This window comes from Tupaia chinensis, unplaced genomic scaffold (assembly GCF_000334495.1).
Source record: "Tupaia chinensis unplaced genomic scaffold, TupChi_1.0 Scaffold000354_1, whole genome shotgun sequence".
Classification (NCBI taxonomy): Eukaryota; Metazoa; Chordata; class Mammalia; order Scandentia; family Tupaiidae; genus Tupaia; species Tupaia belangeri.
In genome coordinates this window covers 6,809,260-6,831,284 of record NW_006159849.1, presented here as the reverse complement: position 1 = coordinate 6,831,284, position 22,025 = coordinate 6,809,260, and the positions used below count along the sequence as shown (strand labels likewise).

At 42.3% G+C, this 22,025-nt stretch overlaps 1 protein-coding gene across 1 annotated transcript in view; it reads right to left on the bottom strand.

Annotated features, from left to right (window-relative positions):
* PIP5K1B (phosphatidylinositol-4-phosphate 5-kinase type 1 beta) overlaps positions 1–22,025 on the bottom strand; it is a 360,249-nt gene that overhangs the window by 220,670 nt on the left and 117,554 nt on the right. The window contains exon 2 of the mRNA XM_006152466.3: positions 1,820–1,904. The gene's annotated coding sequence lies outside the window, so the exon portion shown is untranslated. The remainder of the gene's footprint in view (positions 1–1,819; positions 1,905–22,025) is intronic.

Here is a 22,025-nt window from a genome sequence, read left to right as displayed (position 1 = left end):
CCTCACCTATTAAAGCCCAACAATCAAATCACTTTCTTGGTAATTTTTAAACTGCATGTCTATCTATTTTATTTGTCCGTATTAGAATAGGGTGTCTTCAGGGAGAGAGGTTTCACAAACTACTGCTTCCCACACTGTATCTGTTGAATTCATTTAAAAAATAATTGATGTTTCTAGTCTCTTTATAATAACATTCTGGTAAGTTCTGAAAAAAATACTAGGGGAATTAAAATGCCTGAAAAGTTTTATAACATCAGACTCAGGGTAAAAAAACAAACCTTCAAGTGTTCAACAGAGCCGACAGAAGGACGACCTCCCTAAAGAATGCCATTCCAGTTATTTTACTTCTAAGACTTTGCAGCTTTTAAAGTTGTATCACTTCAAGAGCAACTCCAAAGGGTGTTTAAAAAAATCCTCAATGAGAACTTGACTAATTGGCATGAATGAAGGATAGATGATGAGACAGCCTCAAAGTATTTTTTTATTACTTTGTACCAGACTTGACTTTAGGGAAAAGTAGGCGAGAAATGGGAAAAGTAGGCGAGAAATGGGGAAACTTCTATTTTTGTAAACCTGTTCCTTGGGCCTAGTCCTGATGATTCCAGTGGGAGGGTGCCGGTGCACCAGGCTGGGCTGTGTGGGAGGCATGGGTTCATGGTGGTGGCTGCCTTTGGCCCTTGCTGACCAGCAAGCTAGGGGACAGGAGTCACTATACAAGGCAAGACCCTCTCAAACGCTCCCCCCTCCCCATTAAAAGAATCAGTTCCTTTAAACAGCACAAAACAGATAATAATGATGAAGGAAGGCCATGAACTACCTGGATGGAAAGGTTTTTAATACAAAGGTTAAACATCACACGGATGTTTAACAAAGGTCACACGGACCTATTAACAAGAACTTCTGAGTTGGAGACGTCTGGCAGAGGCGAATGAGATACGTCAGGAATGTACTGGTAAACTGCAAAGGATTGTTAAAACGGTCACAGTGTGTGCCTGGATGTCAACTTCTGCACCACTTAAGGTACGTCATTTCTAGCAATGGGAGCCAAGGTAAGTATGCATTAAAAACATCATCTTAAATAACATTATAATCATGTATATACTTCTACGTGTGCATACAAGGGAGAAAAAAATCAAAATACTGTGATAAGCTACAGATGATGGAATTATGAACACTTTAAGTTTCCATTTTACATGTTACTATATTCTCCAAGTATTCTGCAGGGAGCACTACTACATTTAAAAATGAGGAAGCTATTGATGCTATTAAAAATGTAACCACATACTAATTAATAGCAGAGACCATATCTTCTGAGTTTTGTCCCTTTAGGCATGCTGACATTCACACAATTTCCTGTTTCTGCTTGCTGATGTTTACTTAAATTCAATAACATCAAAGCTAAAGGTCATGAACTAGATACATGTTTTAGAATATCTGTAAATAAACATACAATAAAAAGGTAAGGGCTTGGGACCGGCAGGTGGTGTGATGGTTAAGGCACTGGACTTCCATATGATGGACCATGGTTCAAGTTCCCGGACTGGGCTTGAGCATTGCGTCAGGTGCACGTGCAAGCATTCTCATCTCCCAGGAGGAGAATGGAAGAGAAGGAACTGCAGTGTGGGCATCCTCCCTGAGGGCGATTTCTCACTTTTCCTCTCACTGCCTGTCTGTCTCTGTCTCTGCCTCTCTCTCTTTCCCCAGTGAGCATACACACCCTACAGCAAAAGTCTAAAGAAAAAGAAAAGAAAAAAGTAAGTTAAGGACTCTCTACTGAGTTGATCAGAATTAGTTAAAACTATGAACTATATTTCCTTACCTTTGTAAATGAAAAAGCAAGTCATCTGTAGTTGGTAGTGATGGGTGGCCTATTCATTGTTGAGATTGTTTTCCTTCCCAGGTTCCTGTTATAAGAGAAATTCCTAGTTATTATTTTGTCATAACTCCCAAAATGGATTGGAGGTAGCTAAAGTGATAATATACAATGTAACCAGCTAAAATCAAAGACGAATGTATACAAGGAAAAAGAAAAATGGAAAACAAGATGATGACAACAGTATAGGAATCGCCTAAAATGTAAGCCATGTGACTCGGTAAAGTCATTGAAGGAGCTGTACAGTCTCCAACTTGTGCCATTCCGAGTTGCCAAAGCAAATTACCAGATGCATAATGTCCAAGAGTAAAAGAGAATCAAATGTTCAAATGAATCAGGTATCTGGGGATTAAGGCTAAAGAAGAAGTTTCTCCTGTGAGTCTCTCTCTCTCTCTTTTTTAAAATTGCTAGAGAGAGAGAGAGAAAGCAAGCACCCCCAGTGTGGTTTGGCCATACTGCAATCCTTTCTCCTCCAAGTCTCTATCTTATCGGGATTTGGGGCATGCATACACATGCACCCAGCATGTTTTTCAAGCTGCTGGGGTGGGATTTGAACCAGTCAGTCGACTGAAATCCAGCTCCCTTACCACTAGGCTATGGGGCCAGCCACTTCCATAGATCTTCATAAAGGAGATTCCACATGACATGTGGATAATTTTTCAGTATCTCTCATAAGGGTTGTTTAGATGCCACAACTACAGTGAATAATTCAATAAGCCTTTTTTGTTGTTGTTTTTTGCTATGTTTCATACGAAAGAGATATTTTCTCACTGTAATCAACTTAAACATTCAGAGTGATATAAAGTAAAAATGAATCAGGTCCTACTTTTGTCTCCCACCTGAGATCATCAATGTTAGTAGAGCCTTACAAAATCTTTCCTATGTTTGTTTACACACACACACACGCTTCTGCTTAGTTGCTCTTTAAAGGTTTTTAGATATTTTTCCAAAACTACAGGTTTACCTCATTTTGAAATACCATTGTTTAATTAACCACTCCTTCGTGGGTAAACATTTAGACTGTTTCCAGGTTTGGCTACAGTAACCAGAGCAGGAATAAATAGCCTTATTCAAACATCCTTGATGTTCTAGCACTTCTATTTCTGTGGGAAAGGATCTTGAAAGTGGTACTGAGGGGCTGGACTTGATAAATGCATGTACTATGTGAATGACTATTGCCACACTTCTTTCTTGAAAAAGGTGGAAGCAGTGAGTGCAGCGGTGCGTGATGAGTGCCTACTACAGACACACGGGACAGCATGCGTGTTTTCTCTCTCTCTACTGTTTGCCCCCCTGATGGGCAGATGGCGGCATCTTGGTTGTTTCAATTCATGTTCTCTCACTGCTCACGGGCTGATCCTTTACACAGGTTTACTGGTGATTTCCATTTCCAGTTCATGGCCTTGGCCTATTTTTATACGAACTGTTTATCTTTTGTTTTCTTTTATAATCAACTTGTGAGATCTTCTAGGACATTATACATGAACCTGGTTAAATGAGTTGCAAAAGGTCGCTCTTCTTCTGGCTTTGAGTATGGCGCCTGTCATTATCTTCTACACAGTCAAATGTGCATTCAGGATTACTGATTTACTTGCATGCTGGAGTGAGCTCCTCCAACATAATGTTCCCTGTGTATTAGCTTATATTTTCTTCTATTACTGTTTGGCTCCATTTATAACATCAGCTCTTTACTCTAAAGAGAATCTAACCTCATTTTCTTCAAGAGGATAGCTGACTGCTGTCCCCAACAATACTTTACCATCTTCCTTTTGCCTCTTTAGCATACATAAAATATTCCTATATACTGTATCTTTTTATAGCGTACTCTGTTCCCAAAACTGATTTGTTCATTTCTGAGTTGATATCAGCGTGTTTCGATTGCAGGAACATGACAGTATGCTTTGATATCTACTGGTGTGAGTTCTCTTTCAAGTTTTGCAATTTTCTCACATTGATATTTTTATATGTACTTTAAAATCATAGGGATTGATCTGACAAAAACTTTGCTCTCCACTTGGGATTCTGACTGGAATTATATTGAATTTACATGCTAACTTGAGAAGAATACTCTTTGGAATTTGAAGTTGTATTATTCAAAAAGATGGTATAGCTCTCTATTTCTTCAAGGGCTATTGAATGCCTTTTACTACAATCTTATATGTTTTTGTATTTATTTCCTGTCTTACTAAATCCACTCTCAATTTTCATTCCTTTAAATAGGGATTTTTTTTTTTTAAATCTGAATTTTTTTTTTTGTTCTTTAATGTTTATTTTATTCATGAGAGACAGAGAGAGAGCAAGAGAGAGAGAGAGAAGTACAGAGTCAGTCATATGGGATCTAGCTTCTTAACCACCACACCGTCTCCTGGCCCCCTCTATTTTTTTTTTTTTTTTAGATTTTTGCCATAGGGCATGTGCACTCACCAGAGAGACAGAGACAAAGACAGAGAAAGAGAGAAATCACTCCCCAGGGGAGATATCCATTCTGCAACTCTCATCTTAGTCTCTCAGTCTCCTCTTGGGATTTTGGGCACACACACACACATGCTCCCAGCATGATTTTCAAGTCATCAGGGCTGGGACTTGAACCACCATTAGCTACATGGGAGTCTAGTGCCTTAACTACTACACCATCTGCTGGCCCCTGAACTGTACTCTTCACTTTTAAATTATTTAATAAGTTTGGTCTCAGGTGCTGTTGTAGTTGATGCAAATATCCCTATTTCAGCTTACCTTTTGTTTGTGTCTGAACAGTATATCCTAGTCTATTTCTTTATTTTCAACTTTTTAAGGTTGTTGTCAATTTGTTTTACCTGTGTGGAATGGTTTGAATGTGTCCCCCCAAGTTCAAGTGTTAAAATATAGTGAGCCACTGTAATGGTGTTGTGAGAACAGAAACTTAAACTGACTGTGATGTTTAAAGGTGAGGCCTTTGGGAACTGATGGTCCCTGATGTCTGAGTCCTAGCTACTGGATCATTGGAAGAGTCATGACGCATTTCTACACAGAAAAACACAGAAAAATATGTCATGACTTTTCTGGCAACGCAATAGTTTATAAGGAGAGGGAAGGAGACAGACATTTCTCTTTGCTTGAGCTCCTTCCCTCACCAGACATGGCCCCTAACCTTGGACCTCCAAATCTGGAATAATCCTCTATTTTGATAAATCACACAGACTCAGGTAATTCTGTTATTAGTACTAGATCAAACTAGAATATTATGTTTCTTGTAAATAGCTTAAAACTTGATTTTTAATTTGTTTTTGCTAACCTCAGCATCCTTATTATTGGAAAGGGGAAATCAAAATTTTCACATCTATTGTGATATTCTGTTTGGCTAGCTTCTACCATATTTATTTCCTATTAATAAAATGTATTGTTACTACATTTGTTTTTACTCTTCTTTCTTTTCTAAATTGAGTTTATAATTCTATTTTTTCTTCTAGTAATTTAAAGTTTTTTATCACATTATTTTGATCATCGTTATCTTTCTATTTCAAAATCATTTTCAAATTTATTATTTTTTATTTGAAAAACAAAATGACTATATGCTATCCCCTCTACGCAGTCATTTTACACTTAGTGAACACGGAGATGAACCACCCACATCTCCCCAGGAGGAGGAAAGATTGCCCACCACTGAGTGTGGTCAGCAGACACCTCAGGCTGTCAGCTCTTTCAGGGCCTGTCGCTGCAGGGAGTCTCCTCACCCCAGGTCATGGCCTCCCTGGGCAGCCACATCCTGTGACTGAATCACAGGGCAACCACAGCTCCCTACTGAGGTGGCCCGGGCTGTGTGGATCATGCATGGGATTCTGACACTTCTTCTCTCCTATTTCACAGGCTACATTAGTTTCCTCAGGCTGCTCTATCATACTGGGTGGATTAAAATGACCAAAACTTTTCTCATAGTTCTGGGGGCTAGAAGTCCAAAATGAAAGCGTTGGCAGTGCTAAACTCCCTCTAAGATTCTGGACAGAATTCCTCCTTGCCTCTTCCTGGCTTCTCATAGTGGAGTCAGTCCTCGAGGTTCCTCAGCTTGTAGTTGTCCCTCCAACCTCAGTCTCCATAGCTACGCAGTACTGTCCGTGTCTCTGTTGTCACATGATGTTTCTCCCTCTCTCTCTTTTTTTTTTTTTTTTATTGAGAGAGAGATTTTGCTATAGGGTATGTGTGCTCACCACAGAGAAAGTGAGAAATTACCCCCTGGGGGATGGCCACTCCACAATCCCTTCTCCTCTTTTCTCCTCTTAGGATTTTGGGCATATACGCACATGTGCCTGGTGTGTTTCAAGTCGTGGATTCAGGACTCGAACTGTGGTCAAACAGGGGGAGTCCAGCACCTTTACCACTACGTCACCTGCTGGCCCTGATGATTTTCTCTTTTAAGGACACCAGTCATACTGAATTTGGGCCCACCCTCACAACCTCATCTAACTTGATGATATCTGCAGAGACCATTTCAAAAGGAGGCCACATGTGCAGGTACAGGGGGGGTTAAGACTTCAATGTGTCTTTTTGGGGAACACGATTCAACTCCTAACTCAGGTGTAAATTCCTAATAAACATCTTGCACCCCAAATTTGGGTGCTTCCGGAGAACCCAATCCATGACATACCTCTTTCTTAGCCACAGGGTAGAAATGCTTGAAATATTTTTATTCTCTTACGGTAAGTTCCACTCCAAACTATCACATACCTCCTCATAGACAGTGTGTCTTTTCTGTTTCAAGAAACCTTAATTAACAATTTATAGCTCATCGTCACATTATCATGATTTATTTACACTTGGACATAAGTCACAAGGTTTGTCGCTCATCACGATGTTCTCGGCCCTTCATCTTTCCCTGTCTTGACACCTTCGTTCTGATTCAGTTCTTACGTGGTCAGGAACACTTTTCAAGCAGTTACTTCAGAAAGGGCACGCGGATGGTCCACCCAGAGTAACTCTCCCTCTAGAAATCTTCCTTTTGCCTTGGACATGAGTAGATTTCTTGGCCAACGCAGGGTTCTCAGCTCACAGTCCTCTCTCATCTCTGAAAATATCCTGTGACTGTCTTCTTGCCTCCTGGATTACAGATGAGCATACTGATGCTGGTCTGATGTTCCTGCTTTGGTAACTTATCAATTTCCTCTGTCTGGAAACTTAGGAGAGTTTTCCTCTTTTAATAGACACAGTTTTACAATGCCATAATAATAGGTGTGCCTTTTTTTTTTTTTTTTTTTTTGATTAGGACAACTGTTTATTACATCAGCCGGAATGGAGGAGTTAACAGTCTGAATCTCCGGCCTAGGTGTGCCTTTTTAAAGTTCATCTTTCCAAGTAAAGGAAAACTGACAAGAAGTGAATACATCAAGATCCACATAGGCAGCTCTCCGATGGTTCAACTTAAGCCACGAATAACATTTGGGCAATCTCCAAGAGGAACAAACAGACCACGTACCCTCGGGCAGTCCTCCGACGTTACTCCTCATAAGTGACCTTTTGATAAGACCCGGACAGGGAAGCACTAAAAGTTAGTCTCTGGCAAGAGCCTGGAATGCGGACAATGCAGTGGCCAAGTAAGGGTATACTCCTAAGGTTCAGGTCTCCTCAGGGAATGCGTTGATATGTAATCTGACATGAGTCTCACAGTTAGAACTTATTATTTTAAATTATTTCTGACATTAAACAGAGTCAATTTATGGCATCATTGGTTGGATTATTGAGGCATCAGCTCTCCCAATAATAATACATACCAGGCAATAACATTTTTTTTGACTATTTGATTGCTTATCTATCCTTTCTGGTATTTAGTATCTGGAATCTGTTACCTGAAAGAATAAATAATTTACATTATTTCATAGCTGCCTACATTCCTAGCTTTTACCTAACTTGAGGAAAGACACTATCATGTTTTAAGCAGCTACAATTTGTGAGATACATCCATGATCTTATTTTTATCTTGCAAATCAGCCCTCATACTCCCCAGCTTAGCATTTACACTTGGACATAAGTCACAAGGTTTGTCGCTCATCACGATGTTCTCGGCCCTTCATCTTTCCCTGTCTTGACACCTTCGTTCTGATTCAGTTCTTACGTGGTCAGGAACACTTTTCAAGCAGTTACTTCAGAAAGGGCACGCGGATGGTCCACCCAGAGTAACTCTCCCTCTAGAAATCTTCCTTTTGCCTTGGACATGAGTAGATTTCTTGGCCAACGCAGGGTTCTCAGCTCACAGTCCTCTCTCATCTCTGAAAATATCCTGTGACTGTCTTCTTGCCTCCTGGATTACAGATGAGCATACTGATGCTGGTCTGATGTTCCTGCTTTGGTAACTTATCAATTTCCTCTGTCTGGAAACTTAGGAGAGTTTTCCTCTTTTAATAGACACAGTTTTACAATGCCATAATAATAGGTGTGCCTTTTTTTTTTTTTTTTTTTTTGATTAGGACAACTGTTTATTACATCAGCCGGAATGGAGGAGTTAACAGTCTGAATCTCCGGCCTAGGTGTGCCTTTTTAAAGTTCATCTTTCCAAGTAAAGGAAAACTGACAAGAAGTGAATACATCAAGATCCACATAGGCAGCTCTCCGATGGTTCAACTTAAGCCACGAATAACATTTGGGCAATCTCCAAGAGGAACAAACAGACCACGTACCCTCGGGCAGTCCTCCGACGTTACTCCTCATAAGTGACCTTTTGATAAGACCCGGACAGGGAAGCACTAAAAGTTAGTCTCTGGCAAGAGCCTGGAATGCGGACAATGCAGTGGCCAAGTAAGGGTATACTCCTAAGGTTCAGGTCTCCTCAGGGAATGCGTTGATATGTAATCTGACATGAGTCTCACAGTTAGAACTTATTATTTTAAATTATTTCTGACATTAAACAGAGTCAATTTATGGCATCATTGGTTGGATTATTGAGGCATCAGCTCTCCCAATAATAATACATACCAGGCAATAACATTTTTTTTGACTATTTGATTGCTTATCTATCCTTTCTGGTATTTAGTATCTGGAATCTGTTACCTGAAAGAATAAATAATTTACATTATTTCATAGCTGCCTACATTCCTAGCTTTTACCTAACTTGAGGAAAGACACTATCATGTTTTAAGCAGCTACAATTTGTGAGATACATCCATGATCTTATTTTTATCTTGCAAATCAGCCCTCATACTCCCCAGCTTAGCATGTGCTTTTTTTTTTTTTTTTTTGAGAAATTTTTGCTATAGGGCACGTGCACTTGCCAGAAAGACAGAAAGAGACAGAGAGACAGAAAGTGAGAAATCACCCCCCAGGGGGGATGCCCTCACTGCAATCCTTTCTCCTCCATTCTCCTTTCAGGATCTTGGGCATGCACGCACATGTGCCCGGCGTGAGTTTAAGCCACTGGGTCCGGGACTCGAACCGCGGTCGACTACATGGGAGTCCAGTGACATAGTCATTATGCTAACCGCTGGTCCCAGCATGTGTTGCTGTGATACTTGTAACTGATCTATAAAGTCCACGGTATATGGGCATTTCTGATTTTGCTGAGAAAGACTCTCTTGCCATGAAGCTGGTATGAAGAAGTAAAATTCTTAGTTGGCAAATGAACCTAGTAGTCCCCTAGCTTACCCCAGGTACCTTCATCTCAGCCTCATCTCAACTATGCCGTTTTTTTTTAGACCAGTGCTGGGCATCAGAACCATTGGGGAGCTTTCAGAACATTAGATTCTTGGGCTATGCACTGAAACAAGTATGGTGGGGGTAGGGAAATCATTATTTTCAACATATTTCACAGGCTTGGGGTCATCTAAGCTACACTGACTAGTGAACACAAGAAAAACATTTGATCACTTCAACAGAGTTGTCAGATGGAGTAGGGAACACAGAAGCCATGTTGTGTATTTTAAAGAGAGGGAATCTGATATATGAAATTGGTTTTAAAGTGATGAGTGAACTGAAAGGCTAAGCAACCGAAGGTAACAGAACATAGTTTAACATCAACAGGGAGCTACTACTGCTTTTAGGGCTAGAGACACCACCAGAAAAGGTACATTAACAGACATCAACATGAGCGGAATCTATTTGGGGCAGAACATCATGGTGAGTGTTAACTGGCAAAAGTTGGAGCCGCAGAAGGAACAGTAGTTTTGGAGGCGTGGAGAAGACACAGTCACTGTTGGAGACACAACCCAAGACAGAGAGGAAGGAAAATACCCTGGCTTTCCCTGTCTACCTTTCATCTGCTAATCTCTGCCTATGGCTCCCAGAGACCAACCTGCTGAAAACCATCTGGCCACCCAAGGATTCTTAGAAATGCATCCTACACTGGGAGACTGCCCTGTTATGTAGAACAGAAGAGTGAAGAATGGCTCTGAGGACAAACATACCAATGGTGGGCCAAAGAATGAAACCAAAATTTTGACAAAAATGGGAAAGCAGATATGGGGTGACACTATAGACAAAAACATGACTCTTAATGTAAATGAGGATTAGGAGGCAGACTAGGAGCTCATACAAAATATGACTTTGGGAATTTGCTAAGAGCTTAAACAGATTACTAACAAGTAGCCAGGATCTACTGCAGCCCCATCCTTAAATCTAGGAGTGTTGCTGAGGCTTGGGATCATTTGCGTGGGGCCAAGTCAAGAGCTGATGAGGGGGAGATTTGAGGCAGTGTTTTCTAGCTTCCTATCTAATACTCTTTCCACCATACCACCTGTCTCTTACTTATTTGACAAAACAATTAAGAGATTGTTTAATCAATATGATACTCCATTTTCAATTTGTAAATGTCATCAAAAGATTAGCCAACAATATTAATTTACATAATTATTTCCTGTAAAACTTGTTCCACATCAGTGAATCTCAACCTAGAGGGCATTTCTCAATTTACAAGGTGGTAGGGGAGCTTTTAAGAACTCTACAATTACTTACCATGTTGACATATCTTACATCTGGAGGCCACATTGGAGTTGCTCAACATAACCTTTTCAACCTTTGATTCTCCAGCTAGGGCCATACCACTGAGTATTTTTAATTTGCCACAGATGAGTTTGTTTCTCATGCAAAGCCACATTGGGGGGTGTGCCTAATTACCTAATTAGCCCACTAAGTAGGCCAACCTGTGGATCTAAGAGGTGAGGGACACTAGCCAGGAGTCCTTATTACTGACTGTCCCATAAAAACAAACACATCATTGGGACCAGCAGTTAGCGTAATGGCTATGTCGCTGGACTCCCATGTAGTCGACCATGGTTCAAGTTCTGGACCCGGCGGCTTAAACTCACGCCGGGCGCATGTGCGTGCGTGCCCAAGATCCCAAGAGGAGAATGGAGGAGAAGGGATTGCAACGTGGCCATCCCCCCTGGGGGGTGATTTCTCGCTTTCTATCTCTGTCTCTCTCTGTCTTTCTGGCAAGCGCACGCACTCTATAATGAAAACCTCTCCAAAAAAACCCAAAAAAACAAAAAAACCCCACATCATTAAATTCCAATAAAGCACAGCAATGAGGACTAATTGGAAGAACCCTGGAATAGGCCTCTGAAGGGTTGGGTTTTGTGGCTACTTTTCTTCTACTATGAATTGTGCCCAGCCCCGTAGGTAGTGTCATTGCCATTGCCAAGTTTCTTAGGTAATGCCTCACATCAACTCCTGTTTGGAATGAGGAGAGGACTCATTAAATAGCTGACCATTACAAATGCAATCTACCCTAAAGGAATTGAACTTCCACAGAAGAGCCAGAGCCAAATGTCTTCACAGCATTCAGGTCGTGTATATCAACGTTTCCCAAAAGAGAGAGCAAATGAAAGATAATTTAGGCCTTGGTTAGACCTGCATGTTATTGCTAATCATTTTGTTTTAATTATGTTCTGAATTCATTTTCACTATCTGACAGTAAATAAATTCGCCCTTTCACTCAATGAACATTTCCTGAGCATTACATGTTAGGAAGTGAGCTTGGCTCTGGGGCCATGATGATAGGTACTAGTCTTCAAAGAAATCACGTCAACAAGCGAGACAACTAAGTGAACAGCAACAGCACAACGTGGCATGTAATTGACTCCAGGGTTTTGGAAGAGGGACCGTATAAGTCAGCCTGTGGTGACCAAGGAAAACTTCACATAAGGAGAACACAGACTGCCGGAGACGCACAGCTGAGAGGTAGAGGCGAGCTTACCAAAAGACCATCCAGTTCTTGAGTGCACAAGGGAACTGCAATATTTCCTCTTTTCCCAGCAAAACTGTTGAGAAGACTGACATCTTCAGTGATGCAGTGGTAAATCAGCACAGCAAGACCCACCTGGGAGGGATCTGGGTTTGTGTCCCAGGAGCTCCCTCTACCTGTCGGGCACATGTTAATATTTCCATCCCTGATCTGGGCTGCTGAGGCTGTGGTGGATTGCAGCATGAGGACCCTGTTGGACAAATCTGTCTCTCTGTCAGCCTGCCTCTCTGTGTGTGAGAATAATGAATAAACCTTAAAAAAAAAAAGACTAAGCAGCATGAAGGATAATATTTTTATGGGTGCACTCTAAGGTCATGAGACTTGCACTTTAAGAATTTACCCAGAAGCATAGGGCCAGCAGATGGTGTGGCAGTTACATCGCTGGACTCCCACATAGCTGATTGTGGTTTGAGTCCCTGGCCTGGTAGCTTGAAAATCACACTGGGTGCATGTGCTTGTGTGCCCACGATCCCGGGATGAGAATGGAGGAGAGGGGATTGTGGTGGGGCCATTCTATTCTGGGGAGTGGTTTCTTTCTTTCCTTCTTTCCTTCTTCCTTCCTTCCTTCCTTCCTTCCTTCCTTCCTTCCTTCCTTCCCTCCCTCCCTCCCTCCCTCTCTCTCTCTCTCCAGCGAGCACATGCACCTATAGCAGAAATCTCTCAAAAAAAATAAATAAAAAGAATTTACCTAGAAGCAACCTGAGGTTTTGATATTAAAGATTTAACAGACTTCCTGATTGCTTCTTCCACCTGTGACCCTAATTCCCTCTTTGATCTTTGGTCTCCATAAAAATAAACACGTTAAAACTGTACATGTATATACAAAAACCTGGAAAGATATTCTTAGGAAAATGTCAGTCTTCTAAATAGTTTTGCTGGGAAAAGAGGAAATATTGCAGTTCCCTTGTGCATGCAAGAACTGGGATGGTATTCTTTAAATGTGGTTTGAGCAACAACCAATGACGAAAACAAAACAGGAAAAATCAAAGGTTTAAAAATGTGCTGGGGAGTAGGACTATTATCAAATGTGCATGACGTACTGTAACGTTCAACATTGAAGAATGTGGGTAAACCCGATTGATTCGTACACAATGCATGTGTGCTTTAAAAAGACCACATTGTATCTCACAAAGGTGTACAATGAACATATGTAAAACAGAAATCACAAAAAATGTCCAACTTTAAAGACCTCATTTTTTTCATATAAAAAATGTGATGAATAATTTTCCAAAGCTTAAATACAAACAAAATAAATAAATAAATAAATAAATAAATAAACCAAACTGAAAACAATCCTTGACACAGTTTCCAAAGTAGAAATGCCTTTACTTTTCAAACCAGAAAAACCTTCTGTTATTCTGGATACTAAAAATTTGAAATGACATATGTGGTTCTCACTATACTTTCATTAGGCAGTGCTGCTTAAAGGAATAGGCTGTAACACACGTGTGTATTTTAACCTAAAATTTGAGACAATGAAAGCATAGCCAAAAATATAAGATACAAGTGGACGTCTAAAAGTTCATGAAAAAAAATGGAATTAAAGTATGACTTTAGAGACCAGCAGGTGGGGTGGTGATTAAGGTGCTAGACTCCCACATGGCTAACTACGATTCAAGTCCAGGACCTGAAGGTTTGTTTTCTCTCTCTCTCTCTTGTGCTCTGTGCTCTATAGCAATTTAAAATAATAATAATAAAATAATTCTTTAAAAAAGTATAAGTTTATTTTGGTTCAAAAAATTAAATTCATGCATGTTTTTTCATAATATGCCTTTTCCATGGTTTTTTGACTATTCCTTAAAAAAAGAAATCATTAGCCCAGATGTATTTTTTAAAGAATGTTTGCATAGTGGGACCAGCAGATGGCATAATGGTTATGTTGCTAGACTCCCACGTAGTCAACTGTGGTTCGAGTACCAGATTCTGGAGCTTAAAACTCATATTGGGGATGTGTTCATGCGTGCCCAACAGAGAATGGGGGAGAAGGGATTGAGGTGTGGCCATCCCCCCTGGGAGGTGATTTCTTGTTTTCTGTCTGTCTTTTTGTTTCTGCAGTGAGCACATATATCCTATAGTAAAAAAAAAAAAAACTCTCTTTAAAAAAAAAAAAGAGTATTTGCATACGGTTGGCCCATAGCCTAGTGGTTAAGGGAGCTGAATCCCACATGGCCAACGGCAGATCAAATCCTGACCCGGTGGCTTTAAAAACACTCAGGGTGGTGTGTGGATGTATGCCCCAAATCATGAGCAGATGAAGAAATGAAAGACAAGGGGTTGTAGCATGACACTCCCCATTGGAAGATATCTTCTCTCTCTCTCTTTCTGTCTCTCTCTCTCTTTTTCTGGTGAATGCACTGTGTCTCTCTGTGGCAAGTACACACACCCTCTGGCAATTAAAAAAAGACATTTGCATAAACTCTCAAAGAAACAGAAAATCTGTATGATAGACATTTGCAAGATGGAGGCCACTTATACATACATATGTTCAGACATATGGGATGTTACACATTTGTATGCTCAGAAGCCATAAAAATAGAACTATCGTTATTTTATATCCAATGTAAAGCTCTTCTATTTTTACTGATGAAAGTAATTTAAATGAGGTTTTTATTTCACGTATCTAATATTTATATAGCCATGCCACTGCCAAAACCAATTCCAAACGATGGCACCTGCTCACTACGAATCCAAATAGAGACTAATCAAAACAAATTGCAGGGCTCTTATGTTCTCTCATAAAACACATTCATCAACTCTTTCGAATGGTTTGCACGAAGTGAATAAACAGAATAGCTATAAATGGTGATGACAAAAGGCTCAGCATAAAATGAACCACTCGTAACTCATTTTCCCAACAAAGGTTGTGCTAAAAGAATTCATAAGCCTTTTTTAAGCCAAACCTTCACTACAACTACTAGAAGTTGCCACTGAAAGCAACCAGGGACATGTTGCTTTTAGACCAATGTAACTCACAGCCTGTCATGAAAACACCATTACTGCATGATCTTCTCCACGGATTTTATTTTTGAGTACTCAAGTAGTAGGTTTTGTGTGTGTGCGTGGTGGTAGTGTTGGAGGGTGAGAATGAGGGGAAGGTGAGAGACAAGTAAATCCATGATATTTGCTGGAGACTTTTTTGAAGAATCATGAAAATTTAACTATTAATTTTCTCTTTCTAGTCGCATTTGGATAATCACAAAGAAACTCACACAGTGGATCTCTTACCTCTAGAACATGCTTTCATTTTTCTTCCCCAGTTTTTACTGAACATTTGATGTTGGACAGAGTTAACAACACTATCTTTTCTATATGCTTAAATGTCTATGTTTCAGTCAACACATTATACTTTCTTGTCCACGTTTTGTTATGATATTTTCCTCTTTTTTTTCCTAAGAGTACATGCCTCAGGAATTATTCAGTTATCACAATAATTTTTATAAATAATATGCAAATAAAGCCAGTTATGACTGGTAGGAAAATGTTTGGTCATACAAAGAAATTACCAAGTCTATTTGGCTTTGCTCCCGTAGCAAAGAATTTCTGGGCCTATTTCATCTTCTACTGAAAAAGCAAAAGTAACACAGATCTCCTTTATGCCTAAAATACAAAGACAGCAAGTACTTGACCCCAAAGAACTCCTCTGAAGCAGGTTTTAGGGGCTTTGTGCCTGCAGGGAGTCTGAAAGGTCAGGGAAGGGGAGGAGCAAGGACTGTAAGAGAAATGCATTCATTATGCTGCTAAGAGCAGAAAAAGACTGAGCAGGAGAAACATTTTATCTAACCAAAATATTTTCTTAATGCTAGAGGGTATGTGTCCTCACCAGAGAGAGACACAGAGACAGAGGGAGAGAGAACGAGGGAGGAAGCATTCCCCAGTGGAGCATCATCATGTTGCAATCCCGTCTCCACTTCTTCATCCTGTTGGATTCGGGGCATGCGCACAATCCTGGTGGGGCTGGAATTCCAACTGTGAGCAGACATGTGAAGGCCAGCTCCCTTAACCTCTACGCTACAGGGCCAGTCTGCAACAAAAACAGTGTGAAAGCCTTTCTATGTTTTTTTTTTTTTTTTTTAAAAAGCCTTTCTTTCTTAGTTTGGCCTAATCAGCTTAATTGACAATGAGTAATACTTATGGTTTACACATAAATGTCTACCAAGAGAGAAAATAGTAATACAATGACCACTTCTAGTATATTCCTCAACCAGGAGAGGCTTCATTTACTCCACTACTTATTCCAGGGCTCCTTTCTATGAAGTATTTCGGGGAATGCAAAGAATAAGATGGGTCCTGTTGTCAAGGCACGTAAAACAAAAGGAAAAACCAGAGCACATAATACAGTGGGAAAGTCTTTAACGGGATTAGGAGTTCTTTTACTTGGCTTTGCCTCTCACAAGTATTCCATCATCACAGTCAGAAGGCTTATACGGAATGTTCTAAAAAATGCAATAAAAAATTTAAATGCTTAAAAAATATACCGAGGCCAAAAGATCATAAGCCTATTAATCTCTGAATATTAAATTTCACAAGTATGTGATAGGTGCTTGGCTCTATTCAGGTTTAAGACATAGTGGGCCAGGAGCTGCTTTCTTTCTTTTTTCAAAAAAAATGTATTTATTTCATTTTATTTGTTGCTATTATTCTTCTTTAATTTGCTATAGGGCACATGTGCTCAGTAGAGAGGGATGTGGTGGGTGTGGGAGTTAGTGAGAAAGCGTGCCGCCAAGTCCCAGACTAGAACCATGGTTGGCCCTGTGGAAGTCCAGTTCTTGAACCACCATGCCACCTGCTGACCCAAGGAGCTGCTTTCAATGAACCGATAATTTAACTGGGGAATCAAAGCTGAGAGGAAGAGTTCAGAGGAAGGGAAGTGACAGGTCAAGGTTAGCAGTCTTCAGGAATGGGTAAGATGTCAGAGCAGAAGGGAAGGGGCCGTCAGAGGGAGGGAAGGAGCAGGAGCAGAGCAGGGAATGACCATGCACGTCTGGTAAGAGAGGAAGATGATCCTGACCTAGTAGTGGGAAATCAAGCGGGCCAAAGCGGCCTCAAGAGCCAGCCACAGACAAGATGTATTAGGGAATATTTGCTGAAGGTTTCTGAGCAGAAGAACAGTACGATTTTTAAAAAGTAATATTGCCTAAAAGGAGGCAAGATGAAATGGGAAGGAAAGGCCAGACTTGAGTAACTGTAGAAGCAGTTGCCATAGCCATGGAGACGAGCACCTAAAAGATGAGGATAAGCTGGAGATGGAAAGGAGGGAGCCCCACATGGTGTTTCCAATGAGAACATGGCTAGAGCCTGGGCCATGACTAGGAGGGAGAAGAATGGGATGAAGCCAAAGACAACTAGGCTGGCTGGTATGCTGTCCTTCCTTCTTTTCAAAAACTATTTATTTCGGGACCAGCAGTTAGCGTAATGGCTATGTCGCTGGACTCCCACGTAGTCAACTGTGGTTCGAGTCCCGGACCCGATGGCTTAAACTCACACCAGGAGTGTGTGCATGCATGCCCAAGATCCTGTGAGGAGAATGGAGGAGAAGGGATTGCGGCGTGGCCATCCCTCCTGGGGAGTGATTTCTTGCTTTCTGTCTGTCTGGCGAGTGCATGCGCCCTGTAGCAAAAACCTCTCCAAAAAAACCCTATTTATTTCTTCTCTGAGAGAGAGGCTTTCTTTCTTTTTTCAAAAAAAATGTATTTATTTCATTTTATTTGTTGCTATTATTCTTCTTTAATTTGCTATAGGGCACATGTGCTCAGTAGAGAGGGATGTGGTGGGTGTGGGAGTTAGTGAGAAAGCGTGCCGCCAAGTCCCAGACTAGAACCATGGTTGGCCCTGTGGAAGTCCAGTTCTTGAACCACCATGCCACCTGCTGACCCAAGGAGCTGCTTTCAATGAACCGATAATTTAACTGGGGAATCAAAGCTGAGAGGAAGAGTTCAGAGGAAGGGAAGTGACAGGTCAAGGTTAGCAGTCTTCAGGAATGGGTAAGATGTCAGAGCAGAAGGGAAGGGGCCGTCAGAGGGAGGGAAGGAGCAGGAGCAGAGCAGGGAATGACCATGCACGTCTGGTAAGAGAGGAAGATGATCCTGACCTAGTAGTGGGAAATCAAGCGGGCCAAAGCGGCCTCAAGAGCCAGCCACAGACAAGATGTATTAGGGAATATTTGCTGAAGGTTTCTGAGCAGAAGAACAGTACGATTTTTAAAAAGTAATATTGCCTAAAAGGAGGCAAGATGAAATGGGAAGGAAAGGCCAGACTTGAGTAACTGTAGAAGCAGTTGCCATAGCCATGGAGACGAGCACCTAAAAGATGAGGATAAGCTGGAGATGGAAAGGAGGGAGCCCCACATGGTGTTTCCAATGAGAACATGGCTAGAGCCTGGGCCATGACTAGGAGGGAGAAGAATGGGATGAAGCCAAAGACAACTAGGCTGGCTGGTATGCTGTCCTTCCTTCTTTTCAAAAACTATTTATTTCGGGACCAGCAGTTAGCGTAATGGCTATGTCGCTGGACTCCCACGTAGTCAACTGTGGTTCGAGTCCCGGACCCGATGGCTTAAACTCACACCAGGAGTGTGTGCATGCATGCCCAAGATCCTGTGAGGAGAATGGAGGAGAAGGGATTGCGGCGTGGCCATCCCTCCTGGGGAGTGATTTCTTGCTTTCTGTCTGTCTGGCGAGTGCATGCGCCCTGTAGCAAAAACCTCTCCAAAAAAACCCTATTTATTTCTTCTCTGAGAGAGAGGGAGAGAGATACCCCCAACAGGGTCCTCATATTGAAATCCACCCTGAGCTTCAGCCAGCCAGGATCACAGGCATGGGCACATGCCCTGTGTGCTCAGGGAGGTCTTGGGACATGAACACGGGACCCTTCCTATGAGGTCCAGTTGCATTACCACTGTGCCATCACTTGGCTGGAAGATGATTAGGTTCTCAAGCTTCACTAACTACAGTAAGTCAGTGTAGTTTTGAGAGAAGCTGTCTCCTGCCTTGGTGGTAACTCTTGCTACCTCCATCCTAGCCACTGCATGAACGGAAGAGAGGCACTCTGCAAGGTTAAACCTGCAGATTTTCATATGGAGAAGTTTTTCTCTAACACAGGGACTGAGCGGGTCAAGGGGATGTTGACCTGGACTTGTCAGGTCAGAAAGAACCAGAGCTAGCAAAAGACATGGGAGAATGAAACTAGTGAAACTCGCCATGGCATCAGACTGTGGAAAGATCCACAGATGAGGCCTCCTGTTTCAGACGGACAGACAAAGATACTATGACAGCCTGACAACACTACTTAGCCACAGCTGTAAACCTAGCTGGGGTCACCACCCACTCTGACAAGCCATATCCTAATGGGACAGGTGAGGACAGCTTGGTGGTCACAGGTATAAGCTCTGGAGTTCAGATTCAAAATCAACTCTGCCACCCACCCGCCAGCTCTCAGGCTTCTTCAAGTGGCTTAATCTCTGTGCCTCCATTTCCCCAGCTGAGAAGTAGAAAAGGTAACAGTACCTCTCACATGGCGGTTGCAAAGAGTGCCTGATACATGATGCCCTGCAAGGTCCCTGGCACATGGAGCACCCTCCATCACTTAGTGCTGCAGCTATTATTTTCAGTCACTCTCACCAGAAGGAGCCCAGGAGGAGACCGAGCGGATCCCGTCACTGCTCAGCTTCCAAACTTCTTGCAGCTACGGAAGAGAATCTGGGTCTCCGAGGCCCTGCGACGTGTGGAGCTCGCCACTCTGCTATGGCGGCCCCCTCTGCCCTTCCTTCCTTGCTCAAGGTGAAGGGGCCTTTGTGCACCTGGCTTCCTGCACCTCACGTGCTTCCTCTCAAGTCTCGAGAGGGCTCACTCCTCCACAAACCTGGCAGGTCCTCTAGGGCCTCTTGTCTGTGCCCACAGGGTTTGCTCTCCCGGAACTAGCCTCTTCAGTGCCTGTGTGCCAATCTCAAATGTTCCTCTTCTCTGAGGACCTCCTTGAAGAAGGCAGCGGCCCTCTGCTGTGCCCACAACCTTGGACAACATGCGGACATGTAGGGATCGTGAGCTGTGTAGGTGACCCAGCCTGCACCTGCTCCTAGGGCTATTAGTAATTCTCACTGCAGAGAACACAGAGTGAGAACTCCTTTGGGCCAGGCACTCTGCAGAAAAATAAAGTATGAGTTTATCTTGCTGTAAAAAAGTGTGAAACCCATGCACCATTTGTTCATGATACGCATTTCCAGGACTTTCTGAAGACTCTCGTATTGTCTATTCCAAGACTTAGCAATTTCCTTAAGTCGTCCACCTGACAATCCCCGCCTCTAGCTTCTGCCTCACAGAGGAAGGATGGTCCCTTTCCTGCCTCTCCTACCTGTGAACTCAGAAGCACTCACACCCATCTTTCTCTGCTGTCTGGTGTCTCTGCTCCTTTCTAATGCACAAGTAAGGTATGTATTATGTTTCCCCAACACACACCTGTCTGGAGCCCTCTCCCCGCCAGAGAGCCTTTCTCCCTGATCCCCGACATCTTTCTCTAGCCTGGCTTTGTTCCCTGAAAATACAAGCATGTTCACTCTTTTTTTCCCCCATTTTCTAACTTCCAAAACAACCTCTCCCCCCTGACACTCCTCTCTGTCTCTCTGGCTTATCCCACCCACTCTTCTCCCACTCAAGAGCAAATTCCCTGGCTGTGGCACAGCAATCTGGCCTCCCCAACAACCACCTTGAGTTCATGAGTGGACTTCTTGCTGCTTACCTAAGCACCCTTTCATTCATGATCTTCCTCGACTTCTCTGAGGCACCAATGCTGAGCATCCCCTGCACACAGTAGGCCTTCAACTCTCCCAAATTGATGAATGACAGTCCTCCTTCACTAGGGCTCTTCTTGTGGCTACCTAGCATGGCCAACTGCCATTTGCCTACCCCAAATCCCTGTTCCGCATATTCTTTATTAACAGAACCTTGGTTTTGTTTAGGGAAGCAATGTGCCCAATGAAACAAGAGACTGGTCGCCCAAACATTCTGGTAATGAAGGAGCAGCAGACATTTATGTCCAGGGGAGCTGTTAAAAGGCAGTCTTAGCTGGCATGGGCATTTCTGACACCTGTCATCTGCTCTTGGACTTTTATTACGATGGATGAGAGAGAGTGGGCGTGTATGAACTCCATACATGCCTGGCTTTCTTCCTACCTCACTAAACACTCTTCCTAGTCTTTTCTCAGGCTCCCTCTTAAATATTCATGTTCCTAGTGGTCTCCTGTATTCTTTTCTTCTTACTCCCTCTGAATAATCTCTTTAATTAACAATGGGCTCAATGGCAACCTACTTGGGATGACTCTCAAATAACTCTCAGTTCAGATCTCCTTCCTGAGGTTGAAATCTATTTTCCCAGTTGTATTCAGGGTTTCTATAGCATCTTACAGGCACTGCAAACTTACTATGCTCCAGCTGCAGCTTATCATAGTCCACCTCATTCAGAGAATGCTACTATTTGCCTCCCGGTTGGTCAAACTAGAAATCAAGGCCACCTCAAATCCCCCTTAACACCCCATCCTGACAACCTGTCAATCAAGTTCTTTCCAGTCAACCTTCTTAACGTTCTTTGATTCTTTCTCCGCATTTACTCTGCTACTACCATCTTGAGACCTCATCATTTCTTGCACAGATTACTGCGTTAGCCTCCTAATTAGTCTGCCTCACTGGGGCACAATATGGTTAAGGGGATTTTCTAGAATGCAAATCTGTCTATTCCACTCTCCCTCTTTAAAATCCTGCCATGGATTCCCACTGCTTCAGGGCAGATCTCAAAGTCTTCCATGCAGCATATGACCTCTCATGACCTGGCCTTTTAAAACTCATCTCTCCTCACAGCCCACCCCTAATGCAGTTGCAGACATACGGATGACTTGCAGTTCCCAGAATGCACTGTGCTGTCTCCTGCCTTTGTATACCCTCCATATAGCAGATATGCCACGCCCCC